The sequence below is a fragment of the Equus quagga genome, chromosome 15 (assembly GCF_021613505.1).
Source record: "Equus quagga isolate Etosha38 chromosome 15, UCLA_HA_Equagga_1.0, whole genome shotgun sequence".
In the NCBI taxonomy this organism is placed as follows: Eukaryota; Metazoa; Chordata; class Mammalia; order Perissodactyla; family Equidae; genus Equus; species Equus quagga.
This window is the reverse complement of record NC_060281.1, coordinates 51474378-51490152: the sequence shown is the minus strand read 5'-3', so window position 1 is coordinate 51490152 and position 15775 is coordinate 51474378.

Genomic DNA, 15775 nt, shown 5'->3' with positions numbered 1-15775 from the left:
GGTAATAGGTCTGGTATCTGTAATAACCTTATCTTCGCTCTAGTTTGCTGACCTCACCTCTCTTCTGTGACTAAAGCCACTTCACAGGTGAGTGCGTGCTTCTTGGAGAGAAGTGCTGGGTGCACTTCCAGTTCCCTCAGGGACTTTGTGACCTTTGACAAACCGTAAAAACACTTTGTGCCTTGGAGACAGTTACTTCTCATTACCTCTCTCTGACAGGTGCTGTCAGAATTAGAAAGCTCTGGAAGATCCTCAAAACATAGACTTAATATAATAATTATAATTAATAATAGTAATTAGCTTTCATCACAGGTGACTCATCTATGCATTGGAGCTTCAGTGATAATATGTTTCAAAGTTACCCCTTAACATTTCCTTACTTGCTCAGTCTCACTCATCATAAAAGATAAGTCGCATTTTATTTTTTATTTTTTACAGCTTTACTGAAGTATAATTGACAAAAATTGTACATATTTAAGGTATACAACATGATGTGTTGCTATATGTGTAAGCTGTGAAATGATCAGTACAATCAAGCTAATTAACTCATCCATCACCTCACATAGTTACCATTTGTGTGTGTGTGTGTGTGTGTGTGTGTGTGTGTAGTGAAAACACTTAAGATGTACTTAAGATCTACTCTCTTAGCAAGTTTCAAGTATACAATACAGTGTTGTTAACTATAGTCACCATGCTGTACATTAGGTCTCCAGAACTTATTTATCCTACATAACTGAAACTTTGTATGTACCTTTGACCATCTTCCCATTTCTCCCACTGTCCAGCCCCTAACAGCCACTATTGTAGGTTCCATTTGAAGGAAAATATTCGTAGTTTTTGAAGAGAGCAGAGAAAAGTTTTCCTATCTTATATTTAATGCATTTGGATGGCTGATATTGGAAAAAAATGATTTTTTCCTTAAACCACAAAGAAAAAAAAGCAGTACATATTTTCTAAGATAATCTGTAATTCTATATCTGTAATTGTGTTGATACTGACATTTTTGCTTTTAAATTCCTTCGATATTCAACAGGGCAGCTTATCTCCATGAAATGTTTCCTTCTTCCCCTGCCCAATAACAAATGGATGGGAAGTTCAAACATTTGTACTTTTTCTTTGAAGTAATTGCCCTAACCTGGTAAAAGCTGTTCCATCAGCCACAACTTTGAGTATTTTTATTTCCTCCTGATAAAGTCTTCAGTCTGTACTCATGAACAAGAAATATGGCTGTCAATAATCATCTTTTCAGCAGATCGAGTCAAAGCTGGTTTATCAAACATGACAAGTTACTGTTCTCCAGGTCTTTTTCCCCCGTGACGTATTGCCCAGTTATTTCACATTCTTGTAGTATAAAACAAACACGCTAAGTCTGTTGAGATTCTGCTGTAGTTATTTATTTTTCAAATTTAATAAGAAGGAGGAGGATGACCTCTCCCCCTAGGACAGGAAACAGAATTAGACCTGACAGTGATACATTATCAATTTTCACGACTCTGAAAATATTCCATAAAGCCAGCAGTTCTCTACACTCAGGTGACCATCCACACGGGCCAGTGGAGTCATAAAACCCAAATCCTTTCAGGTTAGTTCTGAGTTAATTTTCTATTTGCTTGCAGGGTTTCATTTACTCTGGCAAGTTTGATAACCATGCATAATTATGTCAGCTTTCTTCCTCGTCAAATTCCACTACATTTTCGGGCCAAAAGGAGCATATGATTCTCTTTTCGACGCAGGTAAAAAGAGCATGGGACTCTGCAAACGGGTTTAGCTGAGGGATGTGCCAGGGTAAATTTGCTTCATAAAATTGAACCAAATCATTTTATCTTCCTATATTTACGTTTCTTATATAGACGAAGACAACATAAATGGGTTCTCTTACCCGGCAGAGTCATGACCATGAAAATGCATGATAAAGTTAAAGAAAACTACATCTATATGTACATACCAACTGAAAAAAAATCTGTGGGCAGTCCTGGGAGAAATGCAATGCTTTCAGATGCCCTCATTTTTCTGTAATCACAATTTAGGATTTGGTTTAAGTGAATATGCTCTCATAGCCAGAAGCAGAATACTGATAGGTGCAAGGCAGTCAAGGGCAGCAAGATTTGAAGATTCAGAAGCATAATGTTGTTTAGAGTCGAGGAAATTTATTTCTAGACCTCGTACAGACATTGCAATTTCTGTGGCAAAGGGAGAAAGTAACAAAATAAGCAAAGAGATGAATCCAAACAGCTCTCCTTTGAGAGCTTAAGGAAATAGAGGTACTTCTCTACATCAATCCTCAATAAAATTCTCTAATTTTCATCTCTATAGCTCGATTCACAGTTTTGCTTTGTTTTAAAGGGGATGGATTTGGGGGAAAGGAATGGTTACTGAGTCTCAGATTTTTAAAAAATGCAACACAGGGAGAATTCTGATGAGGGCCCCACAGTGATTGGATTCACTGTTTTCCTCTCTCTGGGTGGTAGATTGATGATGAGAAAATACAACCCTGTCATCATTACTCTCTTTTCTAGGAGTTTCAGCAGAAAGGAGTCTGCTCATTGTATTCAAGCTTCATGAAAATTGCTTTGGAAAAAAGAAAATTAGTAAAAGAAATAAGTACAAGATATTGTCAATAGTGTTAAAGTTGAATCCTCTGAAACGAAGATATGTACGTACTAATGTCAGATATCCATACGAAGATTTGGATTTTCATGGCCCAGGTGTTCGATTTCAATGTTGGTCTTATTTGCTTGGGATGCAATCCAGGTTAAAGGTTAAAGCCCTGGGAGATATAACAAAAAACATCCCCGAGTCCAAGTCAGTGCAGATCCATTACTGTTACTCCCAATTTATTACCATTATGGAAATATATCTTAGCTGTTATTGGAAATAGAGTGAATCAGGATGATGTTTTGAGGATCATGCTTTCATACTTTGAAATTCTAGATAATACATTTCCTTGTATTAATAAATACTATGGACAGTTCTACAGTTTTTCCTCACTTTTATCTTCCTCTCCAACCCCTTCCTCTTCTCATCATCACGTTGTCAGCAGGTCCCTAAATAATTTCGGATATAAGCAAAGTTTTTCTTTTATGAATGAGCAGAATGCCAGGTTCTCTTTGGGGGTATATTTACACATTTTATTACAAAGTTTAGTTTTTGATGGTGCATTTGTGTTTGTGCTTTAGATTTCAAGATTGCAGTTCCTTTCCTTTCCAAGTTTTTCTCATTGCTAAAACAGCCTGATGTAATTTTTTAAAAATTTCAGTAAACAAATTTCTGTCCATTGCAACCACAAGTAAACAACTTTTCTTCTTCTCTAAGTTAGTCATTTCATCTGTCAGTCGTGGAAAGTTACCATATGTTAGAGATTGACAGCAAGACAAAATATCCTATTAGGTCATATGTACACCTTTTCCTTCAGGGCTTTTTTTTTCCTTTCATTTTTGATCTTCCATAAAGCACTTAAGAAATTCTTGATGTGGAATAAATTTTATTGTAGTTAAAACTTATTCTTTCTGGGGATGAAACAGCCAGTACAGAGTCACCAGAACATTTCAGTCAGGCAGCAATAATGTTTTCCAACTCTCAAGCCACCAAGTCATCCACACTCTGGAGCCATCCTCCTGTTTACTGAAAGACAACTGTCTGTAGGAAAACAACTGTTCCAACTTGCAACTGTATTAGAACAGAGTCTTGTCTCACATCATGGCTCCTTGGCCTTCTTGGGGAAATCATCAGTGAGCTGGTTAGGCACATTCCAGGCGAGGATTTGGCACTCAGCATGGAGAGAATAGTTGTGCTGTCAGTTCTCAGTGAAATGTAAATAATTCCAGAGAGGAGCAGAAGAAAGAAAAAAAGCAATCTCTTTCTAGTCTTTGTCATGAGTTTTACTTATGGCCAACTTTCTAACTGGTCCTCTCAGATACTGGGATAACAGGACTTTCCTCCTTCGTGGTTAAACCAGACACCAATGGCAATGGAAAGGATCCCTAGAAAGAGACATGTTTCCCACCATTCTGCTCCCCGGTCTCTCTCCTGATGGGACTCCAGAGGGTAAGTATGCTAAAGATGCAGATGGAAGTAATTTGATTGAGGATGTTCCTTGAGATCCCAGGGATCTCGACAGATTTTCCTAAGGCAAGAGATCTCTCAAAGAAAAGGCACTCCTACCAAAAACTGCATACTCTTCTGGGACTTTTGGTAACAAGGGATAGAATCCTAACTCAATTTAGTTTAATAAGAGAAGAAAAGAGAGAAAGAATTTCTTGGAAGTCTAGATATGATTGGATCCTGGATTTGAAGGTTGTCCTCAGAAGTGCATATCCGTGTTCTGCTCTTACATTTACAGATCAGCAACCCTGAGTCTATGTAGACCTTTGAACTTGTGATCTCAGAGGATGAGATGCCATCTCTTCCAATAGCTCTGACAAGGGTCAAGAGAGTGCTCTGATCAGCGTGGGTTGGATCACTGCCCATACTTAATTCAGTCTTTGACTAGCAAGATGAGTGGCCACAATTGAGTCAAGTGTCAATTTCTAAGGCTAGTGTGGGGTTAGACAAAGATGAGGGCTTTGGAATCACCTGAATCACTTGGAATGAATGGTATTATTGAAGACTGAGGGAGAATTGGTTCCCTAAAGAGGTATTAGAAATACAGGAAAACGTATGTCTACTGCACACATAAGAAGACCTTGCTGGAGCATTCACTGAAGGAGACCATAAGCATCTTGGTGCTTGAAGAAGTGGAGGGTCCTGAATGAAGCCTGCATAAGGCATAAAGTGAGCTGGAGACTGGAGCCGTGGACTGGATTGTGAGCACAATCAGTCTCAAGAAATTTCAGTGTACTGTGCTGGTTGGTCTGGTCCTGGATAAGACTGTGAACTCAGTTACAGTGGGGTTTTGTGTGTCTCTCTTGCACCCATGGTTCTGTTTTCTTTCCCTTTCTACCCACTGTCCACCAAAGCTCTTACAGCTGCCAAGCCATCTGATCCTGATATCCCACACCTGAGCAATGACAGGAACATTCTACCCCTCATTCCTTCCCAAATGACCTGCCCTATGCTTTAAACTTTAAAGACCTTCAGGGAAATTGACGACTAACATAAACTAAAATGAGTATTATTTGTTACCAGACCAGATACTATTGATGTTTTAAGAAAAGTTATCCCTTAACCTTGCAGCTTCCAGACTTTGAGGTTTTCACAGACTGGTAAAATGAGAGAGAGAGCATGATAACGAGAAGAGAAGGGGAGGAGAGAGAGGAGGAGAGGGGAGGTTAGGGTTTAGCATTTAAGGTTTAGGGTTTTTAAGCATTTTCTTTTGTTAAGGACCTTAAAAATAGCCACAAACAGCCTACTATTTAATATCACCAAAATTTTATAAGAGAAAGGATATTCTAATACCGAAATAATTTTAAAAGGGCTTAGATTTATATTCAAAGAAAATTCCTTAAATTTTAAAAATTATAACCCTTTTGGAAAGCTCACTGACGTGTCCTGAATTAGCCAGAGATCATTGAATGTTTTATCCCAAAGCAGCCCTTGCTGAAGATTAGTGTTTGGGAACCTCAGCGTTCCCCCCAAAGTGTTTAATGGAGGGAGTTTTAGGGCTGTGGCTAATCGATGGGAGAATTTTATGGCCATTGAGACTTCACACCATGAAGATAAATAATTCCTCTGTCTGTAAAGACCTGGCCTTGGTTCCAGGCCAGGGATTCTGGTAAAATGTACACGCATGAGTATCACCCTTGATAGAGACCTTTCCTCACTCAGCACAACCTACTCTTTTCATAGAAGGGGAAACTGAGCCTCAAGAGGTGAAAGGCTGGGTAAGGCCACACTCTGCAAGTGAATCCCATAGCCAAGGTAGGACTTTTATGAACCAGGACTCAGCTGGTATTCGGAGAGAAGGGTCAGGATCTGAAGACTGAACACATCTTTGGATGGGCCAAAGTGGAGAGTGGGCAAAGATGGCCATAGGGGATGGGAAGGAGTCCAGACCAGCAGGTGGCACACTTCAGCAAAAGAGAATGGTGTCAAGGGATAGATCCCAGCCTGGCCATCAGGGGGTTTGTGTCTGGGGTGTGCAGCAGTGGAAAGGACCCAGACCATACCTCGGACTTGGCAGTTTCCAGGCAGGCGCCATGAAGTCTAAGCAAGACCCTACCCCTAGAAACACTAGACCACCAGGCCAGTTGTCAAGACGTGGGTTTGGACCCCCTGAAGGAAAGATCAGGACCTGAGTTCCTAGAAACAAGGGGTAGGGACAGCTGGAGCAGTAGCGAGAGAGACCTGATTGACTTCAGAATGTCAGAACAGTGGGAGGACAAGCTGATTCTGATATGAAGATTAGAACGTCAGCAGCAAAAGGAATGTTTTGCTGCAAATATGTGATTTGGAGGGAAGAAATCTGTAGGATGTTTTTCCCAGTAAAATTGCCGTTATCTTTAATATTTTCCTGTGATTTGAGCTCCAATGCTGACAAAAAAAGCACACATCAAGGACTGTGTTAGAAAAGGTGTGGCCACATTAGGTTGAGGGGTTGTTTGGTTAAGATTATAAAATTGTAAGGAATTTAGAAAGAAAAAGAAGAAATTTTGGTGAAACCATGGAGAAAGACAAAGACTGCCTCTTAAGAGAACCGGAAATTAGTTAAAAGTAGAGTGGCAATGCTGTCTCAAAGTACCTGGGAAAAAATCTCAACATGAAGCACAGGCAGAGGGAGAAACGCAATTGGAGCTGAGAGTGTAAATCGTATGGAGGTTCAACCTCTGCTGCTGCTTAACAGCTCTGAAATCTGGCGGAACCATGGACCCCTGCCATGTCTACTAAGAGACACTGAGGACAAGGTAAGCCTAAAACCAAAAGAGGTGGCCTGAGCTGGGAGTAGGGATGATACAATTTTTTGAGAAACTTAAAAGACTAAAAAAGAGAAAGCTCAGACTGACTCCCGAGGAAAGACATGCAGTGGTCCAGTGGGCATGAGCCACACCAAGGATAAACACAGTCAGGCATGCCTACGGTTCTTCAAGGCTTTCAGATCTTTGGAAGCCATCCCTCAGGAGTATTTCACATTGCAAGAAATTTTAGTTCTGTCATTTCTAAACTGATTAACTCACGGTTGAGGGGAGAGGGGTCCGAAAGTATGGCACTGCGCCCCTATTTCTTCTGGAACACAGCAGTGCCCTGGATCTGAGAAATCTTTGGTGAAAATATCAGCATTTTCAACAAATGAAATATCCTTTGACTTTAATAATTAAACTTTCATATCTTTTACAACAAAAACAATACTCAGAGCGCAGGCATTACTGGAAATTCATGAAATGAACCCTCTTTTTTGGGTCAGTGTTTACTACAATCCTGATTGTTTCAGAAAGAAAACTTTATGAAAGGAAATCAAGAGCGTTTCTCCAACCCCACGAGTACTGCAATAACAGGAAACAAAACTCCTATTTCTGTAGTTTGCCAGATAAGAACTGAATAGTAGATTTTTTTGAAGGCATGTGGCAAATACTGTTAAAGACGTATAAATTACTGTCTATTGCACAGTCTTGGCTGGGTGACTTACATTGTAGCTTCTATTTCTGGTTGGGGGAGACACATACATTTGTCATTGCTTCAGAAAATGCTAAAAAAATGACAAGTTGGCAGAAGAGAGTTTGTTGCTAAGAGTGAGGCCCTTTCTGCCTTGGTCGTTCGGTGGAGCCACTCTGCCCCAAGAACATTCTAGAACATGAATTTGAAACAAAGCAAGGGCCAATTTACTAAGCAGTTGAAGGTACTTTCCATTGGACTCCTGAGCTGCTGCAGTTCAGATGTTCTCTAAGACTGGAAGAAATAATGGCACCCAGTGGCCTTGAATAGGATCTTTCTTTCAAATATACAAGGCGATGTCTTACATACTTTAGTCCAGGGTAGATTTGCTTTTTACATATTTTATAATGCAAGTACAATAGCTAGCTGGCCTATTACAATATACTTCCTCAAACTTTTCTCAAGTTATGTTGTAACAGCAAACATAATTAGGGAGGTATGTGTTTTCGTTTTAAAGTGTATCCTCTTCAGTAGCTTTGAAAAGGGCAGGAAAGACAGCAAGTAGGTCATTTAAGACATAAATCTCTCAAAACACACCTTCTAAGATTATATCGCTATTGAGATGCGTACAATGAGCGATTCTTTAAGCAATAGTGCAAAGGTTCTTTTCTGGTCACGGTTTTCAGCTTTTCAATCATGACAACTGATTATCAGTTTCCTTATTTGCTAAGACATCACTGATGTCATCCATTGTTGGCAAGGTGCAAAGAAAAGAATTTTTAATATAGGATTATGTCAAAAATTGTGAAATGTTGCTGAGACCAAGTAACAGAGGATGAGATTAGTGCTTCTGTTGAATGTATTATTGTTACAACATTAGGGAATTATAAAGATGCAAAATAAGGCGCCATAATTCAATCCCCAAACCCGGAGTCAGTCACCGCCAGCATTTTGCCGTGTTTGTTATGCGTTTACTTTTTACCTCTATAGACTGCATTTATCCACAATTTTGTATCCTGCTTTTATTCCACTTAACTTTGTATCATAAACAAGTTCCTATCTATTAAAATTCTATGCAAAGATCATTTTTATAAATGTGTCCACTTTGTATGAATATACCATAATTAACATAGCAGGTTGTTTGCAGTGTTTCCTGTTGTAAATAATTCTGTGTAAAACATCTATGCAAAAGTACCCCTTTTCTTATTACTTATGATTTCCTCAAGATCCTTAGGAGTGAAATTACAGGGTCAAAGATATAAATTTTTTAGAACTCTTGACACATATTGCCAAATTCTTTAATGGAAAGGTTGTCCCAACAGAAGTTTATGAAGGTAAGCAGGAAAATGTGCTTAATTTTCTTTAATTTGGCCATAGTTTTACGAAAATTTATACTATAGTAAACAGAGCATTTACTAAAGACAAGCTGTTGAAATATTTTTGTTTAAGGTAAAATGAATGAGGAAGGTATCTTTAAATTACTAGTAAATGCTAAGAATTTAAAAATATATTAGTCAGGGAAACATCACAGGCACTTTTTTAAACTCCTTTTCTTTTTTTGGCTGAGGAAGATCAGCCCTGAGCTAACATCTGTTGCCAATCTTCCTCTTTCTGCTAGAGGAAGATTGTCACTGAGCTAACATTTGTGCCCATCTTCCTCTGTTTTATGTGAGACACTGCCACATCATGGCTTGATGAGTGGTGTGTAGGTCTGTGCCCTGGATCCAAAACGGTGAACCCCAGGCCACCTAAGCAGAGTGCACAAACTTAACCACTACTCCATTGGGCCAGCCCCTAAACTCCATTTTTTAAGAATAAAAATAATCCCTTATATTTTCCACCTGCTTAATTGCTTGCAAATACCTTCATAAATGATCTCTCATTAATCACCATGAACTTTAGCAAATTCTGAAATAGCTTGGGGTCTACCAGAAACCTTCAAACACAGTCACATTAAAAAATATCTCACAAAGTTGTCTTGCATTTTAAATTTATTTTCTCACTAGTTTTAAAATTTATATTCCCATGAAAGATCTCTCCTCAGGGTAAAGAATAAATTCTGTGGCCTGGTTCTTTCCCTTCCAAGCAGCATAGGAAAGCAGGGCTACAAGATCTGCTGGATAGGGTCTGCATGGCTACCTGCCTTTGCATCACCTTGAAATCAAATTAGGGAAAGGGAGAAACTTGCAGCTTCCTTGAACACACCAGGCCTACCCCGACCTTGGAATCTTTCTACTCACTGTTCCCTTAGCCTGGAGCTCTGCCCTCACCCTTCCCCGCCATAACATCATGGCTTCCACCCTCCCTTCCTCCAGATCTTTGTTCAAATGATACAATCTCCACTGGGCCTCCTTAAAATTAAAAGCATGGCTACTTAAAATTGCAAGCACCACAATCCCTCCCCCCAGAAAAAGGCACTTCCCTGCTTCGTTTTTCTACATACTGTTTGTTACCATTTTGTTTGTTTCACTTAATTGCTTGTTTTGGTCTGTCTTCTCACACTTGACTATAAGCTCCATGAGACAAGGATTTTCATCTGTTTTATTCACTGCCACATTCCCATTACCGGGAACAGTGTCCACTATACGGTAACCAATAATATGTCTTTGTTGAAGGAAAGAATGACTGAATGGATGTGGGGCCTGGAGTTGTCTAACGACTTTCTGGATATGCCATAAAGGAAGAGAGCACTCTCCAGGGGGGGGCCTTTGACTTTGACGCCTACCTTGCTAACAGCTTGCCTTAGAGTATGACATTTGTCCCAAGGCTAGATAAGGAAAATTAGGGACCAGGGAACCAACGTTTATTGAAATGTGCACAGACAGACTCTGTGCAGTCAAAAAGTCCCAAGTTTGCCACCTTCGTGCTGTGTGACCCTAGACAGTTGGTCAACCTCTCTAGGCTTAAGTTTCTTCACCTGTAAGATGAGAATGGGGACACCCACCTCTAAGAATTATCGTGAGGATTCAACACAGTGACACAGGCAGTACCTGGCACATGGAAGTGGTCAGTAATTGTTAGCCTTTATTATGCAGGCGATACTGAGTTAAGCATTTAATGTACATTATTGTGCTTACTTATCACAGCAACATTAGGAAGCAGATAAGCTCTTCTGAATAGGTATTCCGAGGGTCTCCAAATAAGTCTGGATAATGCTAGGTAATTCATACCTCCACTGGAGATCCCTATTATGTATTCACTTATCAAGGTCTGCAATAAAGAAATCTGCTCAATTTTAATTTGATTTTAATCTCTAATTTGTGTCTAATCAAGCATTACCCAAAAGATGCTTTTCATTTTTTACACAGCATGCATTGTCATTGTGTGAAGATGGTGATTCTTATAAATCCCTTACCAAATAAAGAATATGTGATTTTCTCCAATTAACAGGGGAGAAGCTGAGGCTCAGAGAAGTTGAGTGAATCACACAAAGTCACATAGAGAACAAACTCCCTCACAACCTGATTCAGGAGACTAATCGCACCACCACTTTACTGCACGTGGCCACCAGTTGCCTAACTTGCTTGTGATTACTCCATGCAGAAATGGCAAGACAACAACACAGCAGCATTTCTAGAACTGTTGAAAATTCAAACTCAACTGGAAAATGGATTTGGGATAACTGCATTTCGTGAACATAAAAGAAGCATGTTGCATGAACTCCAAGTGCCCATCCACGGCTCGGTGCTCCTGATGACTTTCTTCTTCCTGACATTTATGTTGTAGACGGGCAAATAAAAGTAAAGCTATTATCTGAAATGTAGAAATGGCATGATTAACTTATAAAGATTAAAAAAGAATCGAATTTAAATCAGTTAATTAGAAACACATGGAGACGGACATGAACTCTGAAGCTGTTTTCCTTTTGTCAGGAGAAAACTGGAAACTTTCAGAACATTGAACAATAAAAGAAAAACTGAGCTTCCAAAAAATTATAGGTCTCTGCTGTTTGTTAACCTGGGGTGAGCCTCATAGACAGAAATCCCAGCGAGGCAGGCAGCCTTGCCCACGGATAGGTGGGGCTTGCCTGTTTTGGAGATGCGCTGATTTGGTTTCTGGATCAGTTCATCTTATGTAACCACTTAGGCCTTTTAAAAATTCTGACAAAATGAGACCATGGGGTTCAGAGATGAACAGAGATTACTCAGATTTTTGTTGTTCTTCAAATTTATACTTTATTGAAAGTGAAACAAAAAAAGAGTCCATAGTAAATAGGGAAATCATGTTTGAAGTTAATGAGATCTTTATTCTCAGCCTCCAGGAAGGATTTCCAAGGAGGGATTAGCAAAAGTGACGAGAAAACCCAGATAAGATGAGATGCCAGAGAAATATCACAATTGTAAATTGCATTTGGTGTCAAGACAAATCATCTCAATTTAGATAAGCTGGAAACAGTTTATCTGCCTTTCATCTAGCATACCATGTGAGATAAATAAGACTGGAAGGAGTATCTTAAAGATTGGCTCATGTATTCATCTAGTCAGTTTGTTTCGCAATACTGTGTCATTTTTATGCCCCTCAATGGCCCTCAATAACTGTACCAAGATAGGAATTGGTAGAAATATTCAAGTTATAATTTTCTTTTGTCCGAACCATGATAAGCATACCCAGGTACCTGTCCCAGCCCCGGACTGAACTATGTAGACTTCTCCTGAGACGTTCCGTGTTTCCCTTATAATTTCTTTGTGTTTGTAAAGACAGTACACAGGTCAGATCTAAGCAGGGATTCTTGGGTATGCTTCTGTGCAGTGACACAGAGGCAAAATAATTCCAAGTCACTGTCAGTGGCAACCCTGATTACAGAAAGAACATGAAGTCTTGCCCCATAATCGCCATTTGCTGAGTCCCATAAACAACAGAGGGGATGAGACCCAAGTGCATGGAGGATGGTTCATTGCTGTCGATGAAATAAACTTCTTCTATCCCTGCTTACACCCAGGTTAGCAGTCCTAGAGTACTGGGAAAAAGGACCTCTTTATATTCCTATGATGTTTTATAGGAATAAGAGCCTGCACATTTCTAACATGCCACTCTTTTAAAAATGATTAAGGATTTTGGTTTTGCCAAAAATGCATTTCCAGCAGGGCTTGCAGTGTCAACCTTAGAGGTTTGTAGGATATCAAGTATCTATGCTTAGTGCAGTTTGTACATTTGGACAAGGCTGAACTATTTATTTTGAAATTGAAGTGTCTCCAAGCAACCGTGCATTACAAAACACTTTAGAAAAGCCTTTTGGCAGTGGCTAAGGAGAACTTTCCATATATATGAATAAGCATGTGGAGATAATGGGCCTAAAACCCATTTTCAACTTCTGACACTTCTCGCGCCTGATCTTACCTTAGAAGAAACAGCAAGTGGCTTGCGTGCAGTGACTTGCTCTGTACAACAGCTTCAGAGCCAACTTTTTTTGACATGAAGTAATTACACATGATGTATACTGCAAGAGCAATGCTAAAGTTTATCTCAAGGAGGTATATTACTAAGTTCATTTTTCAGATAGTTAACCTCCTAGGAAAGTGCCCTTTAGGCTAAACATTTTCTGCTCTTTCCCTATATTCTTTGGGCAAATGGAAATGCCTATTTGAGAATATCTATCAAATTCCATAATGGCAGGAAAAGGTGGGAAGAGAAGCCTTTGGGCATGAAAACGATGATTATTGTTTATTAGTATATTTACTTGCACTGCAGATGGCATTTCTAGAACTTTCTCTCCTGGTTGACAGGATAATGGAGATTGCATGACATTGTCTCTCTATTATGGGGGCTCCTGAGGCTAGAAGGTAGGAAATTACTCTTGATGCTCTGCTGTTGTTAGGACAATTCTCAGTCAACTGGCAGGACCTACCTTTTGGGGTTAACTTCTGGCTTGTCAACGCCTTATAGAATTGATTTACATTTGGAATTTTCTTTTCTTCCTGACCATGAACATTTTGAAAACCTTTCTTTATTCGCACAGGGATCATCCTTTAGTTGAAATTGCGTCTCGGCAGCATCCTGTATGTTATACCAACCAGAAAACAATTACTTAGTTAAATATAATTCAAGTTTTATACCTCAGCAAAACTTCTAGGGAGTCCTGCAAATAAGCACATCATCAAATGCTAAAATCCTTGTTAAGCTCAGACTTTCCCTATGAGAGCTTGACGCATTTTAGCACTCAGTTCCTTGAACTCCTCATGTTCTGAGTCTGAGCACATTCTGAGTGTGATTTGTCTCCCCACGCAGGTTTGACTACAGAGAGAGAGCTCACTAATGACACCAGCATGAGTATTCCAGTTCCATGACAGTTCTATTTCTTATTACAAACTATACGTTGGATACATATGAATGACGCTCTACGTTGGTTCATTCGAGTCTGCCTGCTCTCATCGCGTTAACAAACTCTGGTTGCAGAGTCCACAAGGCTGAAAGTCAGACTTGGGTCCATGGTAGGTAATTTCTCCAAGACCTTCTTGGCCAGGCAGATTGCTGGTCTGCTCTCCTGGAGGCAATCCTCAGATATCACCATGTGGAAACTGCCTCTTCTAAATTTCTATAATCGAGTTTGTATTTTTGCTCTAGGGAAGTTTAGAAGCTGTATGAGCAAAAGTATTGTGAAATTGGAGGTAGATGTTGGGGAAATTGAAGTGATACGACTGTAGAGGGAACACTTGCTTTGAAGGGTAAAAACACTAGGTCAAGCAAGGATAGATTCTATATCCTTCCATAGAGTGTCCACAACATTGCTGGCATGCCAGTGTGAGGGAAGAAGAAAGGCTTCGACAGAAGGGAATGTTTATCTAATGATAGCCAAATTTTGGAGGATGAGGAAAATAACAGTTCCCTATCTATATTAACTTGCATTTGTCTCTACCCTTTATCATTAATCACTGCTGCAAACAAAGTTAATGGGAATGTTATGGCTCAACTTCTGTGGACTGGGGAAGCTTATCAATGGGGCTGCCACTTCCTAGCTACTTGTGGAATTTATCTGTGTTAAATGAGTTCACTCAGGGATGTCACGAACGTTATAAATTCTGTCCCACCAGGATGACGAAATATTAGAAAACACACATTTAGAGGAAAAAAGAAAGCTCCTAAAACCCTACTTCTGGGGCCGGCTCCGTGGCCGAGTGGTTAAGTTCACGCGCTCCGCTGGGTGGCCCAGGGTTCGGATCCTCGGTGCTGACATGGCACCGCTAGTCAGGCCACGTTGAAGCGGCGTCCCACATCCCACAACTAGAAGGACTTGCAACTGAGATATACAACTATGTACGGGGGGGGTTTGGGGAGATAAAGCAGAAAAAAAAAAAAAAAGAAGATTGGCAACAGTTGTTAAAAAAAAAAAAAACCCTACTTCTTCCCTCCATTCTGCCATGAACTTCTTGCTCAGAGGACTTAAATGGACATTTATAATTACACGCAGTAGTAAACATCAATGGAGCTTAATTATATTTTAAACCCAAATCATTTACAACACTATTTTTGAAATACAGGTTGTGATTATTCAAGGACACACACTTTTAAGAAAGAATATTATAAAAGGTCATAAATGATAAATTAGCAACACAGTGAGTGGTTGCTTTCTTGGGAGTAAATCGACCTGAATGGCTTACAGTCTGAGACAGTTGCCTTTATTCATATCGATGTACGAAGCTGTTTATTACGTTATTCATATATTGAGTCATTCCTACTTAAGAACTCTTGATTCCTACAGCAAAGAAACAAGGCCACATCAAGAACACTGTAGCTGAGTTACAAAGGACTGTAAAATTCTTGCCCAAAATGACATAGAAAACTGCTTATAGAACCAATTCTTCTAGTTAAAGACACATCCACTAAGTTCACTAGACTACTCTGTATTTCAATTAAATTGTGTCTTTGAGCAAGAAGAGTGAAAAGCAAATGGTTTAGAGATAGTAGCAGCATTACTAAAGGAGTACCCAAGAACCCTGCTATTTGTCTTTGCTAAGCTCTGGGCTATTTATGTGAAGATTTATGGTATTGAGAGCCCAGATAGCTTTAGTCATTTTACGTGTTACCACAGGGGTGGGGTGAAAGGATTAGGCAAGAGGGGAAGGACACCTCACTAAAGAATGTCACCCTCCCAGTCTTCCTTTAAAGCTTGGGAAGAATTCTACACTTTAATTTTAAAAGCCACTATGTGACTTTCAGATTGTGTCTCTTAAATGTACTAAGACAGGGCTTTCTGGAAGGGTTATGCGATATGAAGCAACTAAATTAATTGAAGTAGCTCAATTTCACAAATTTT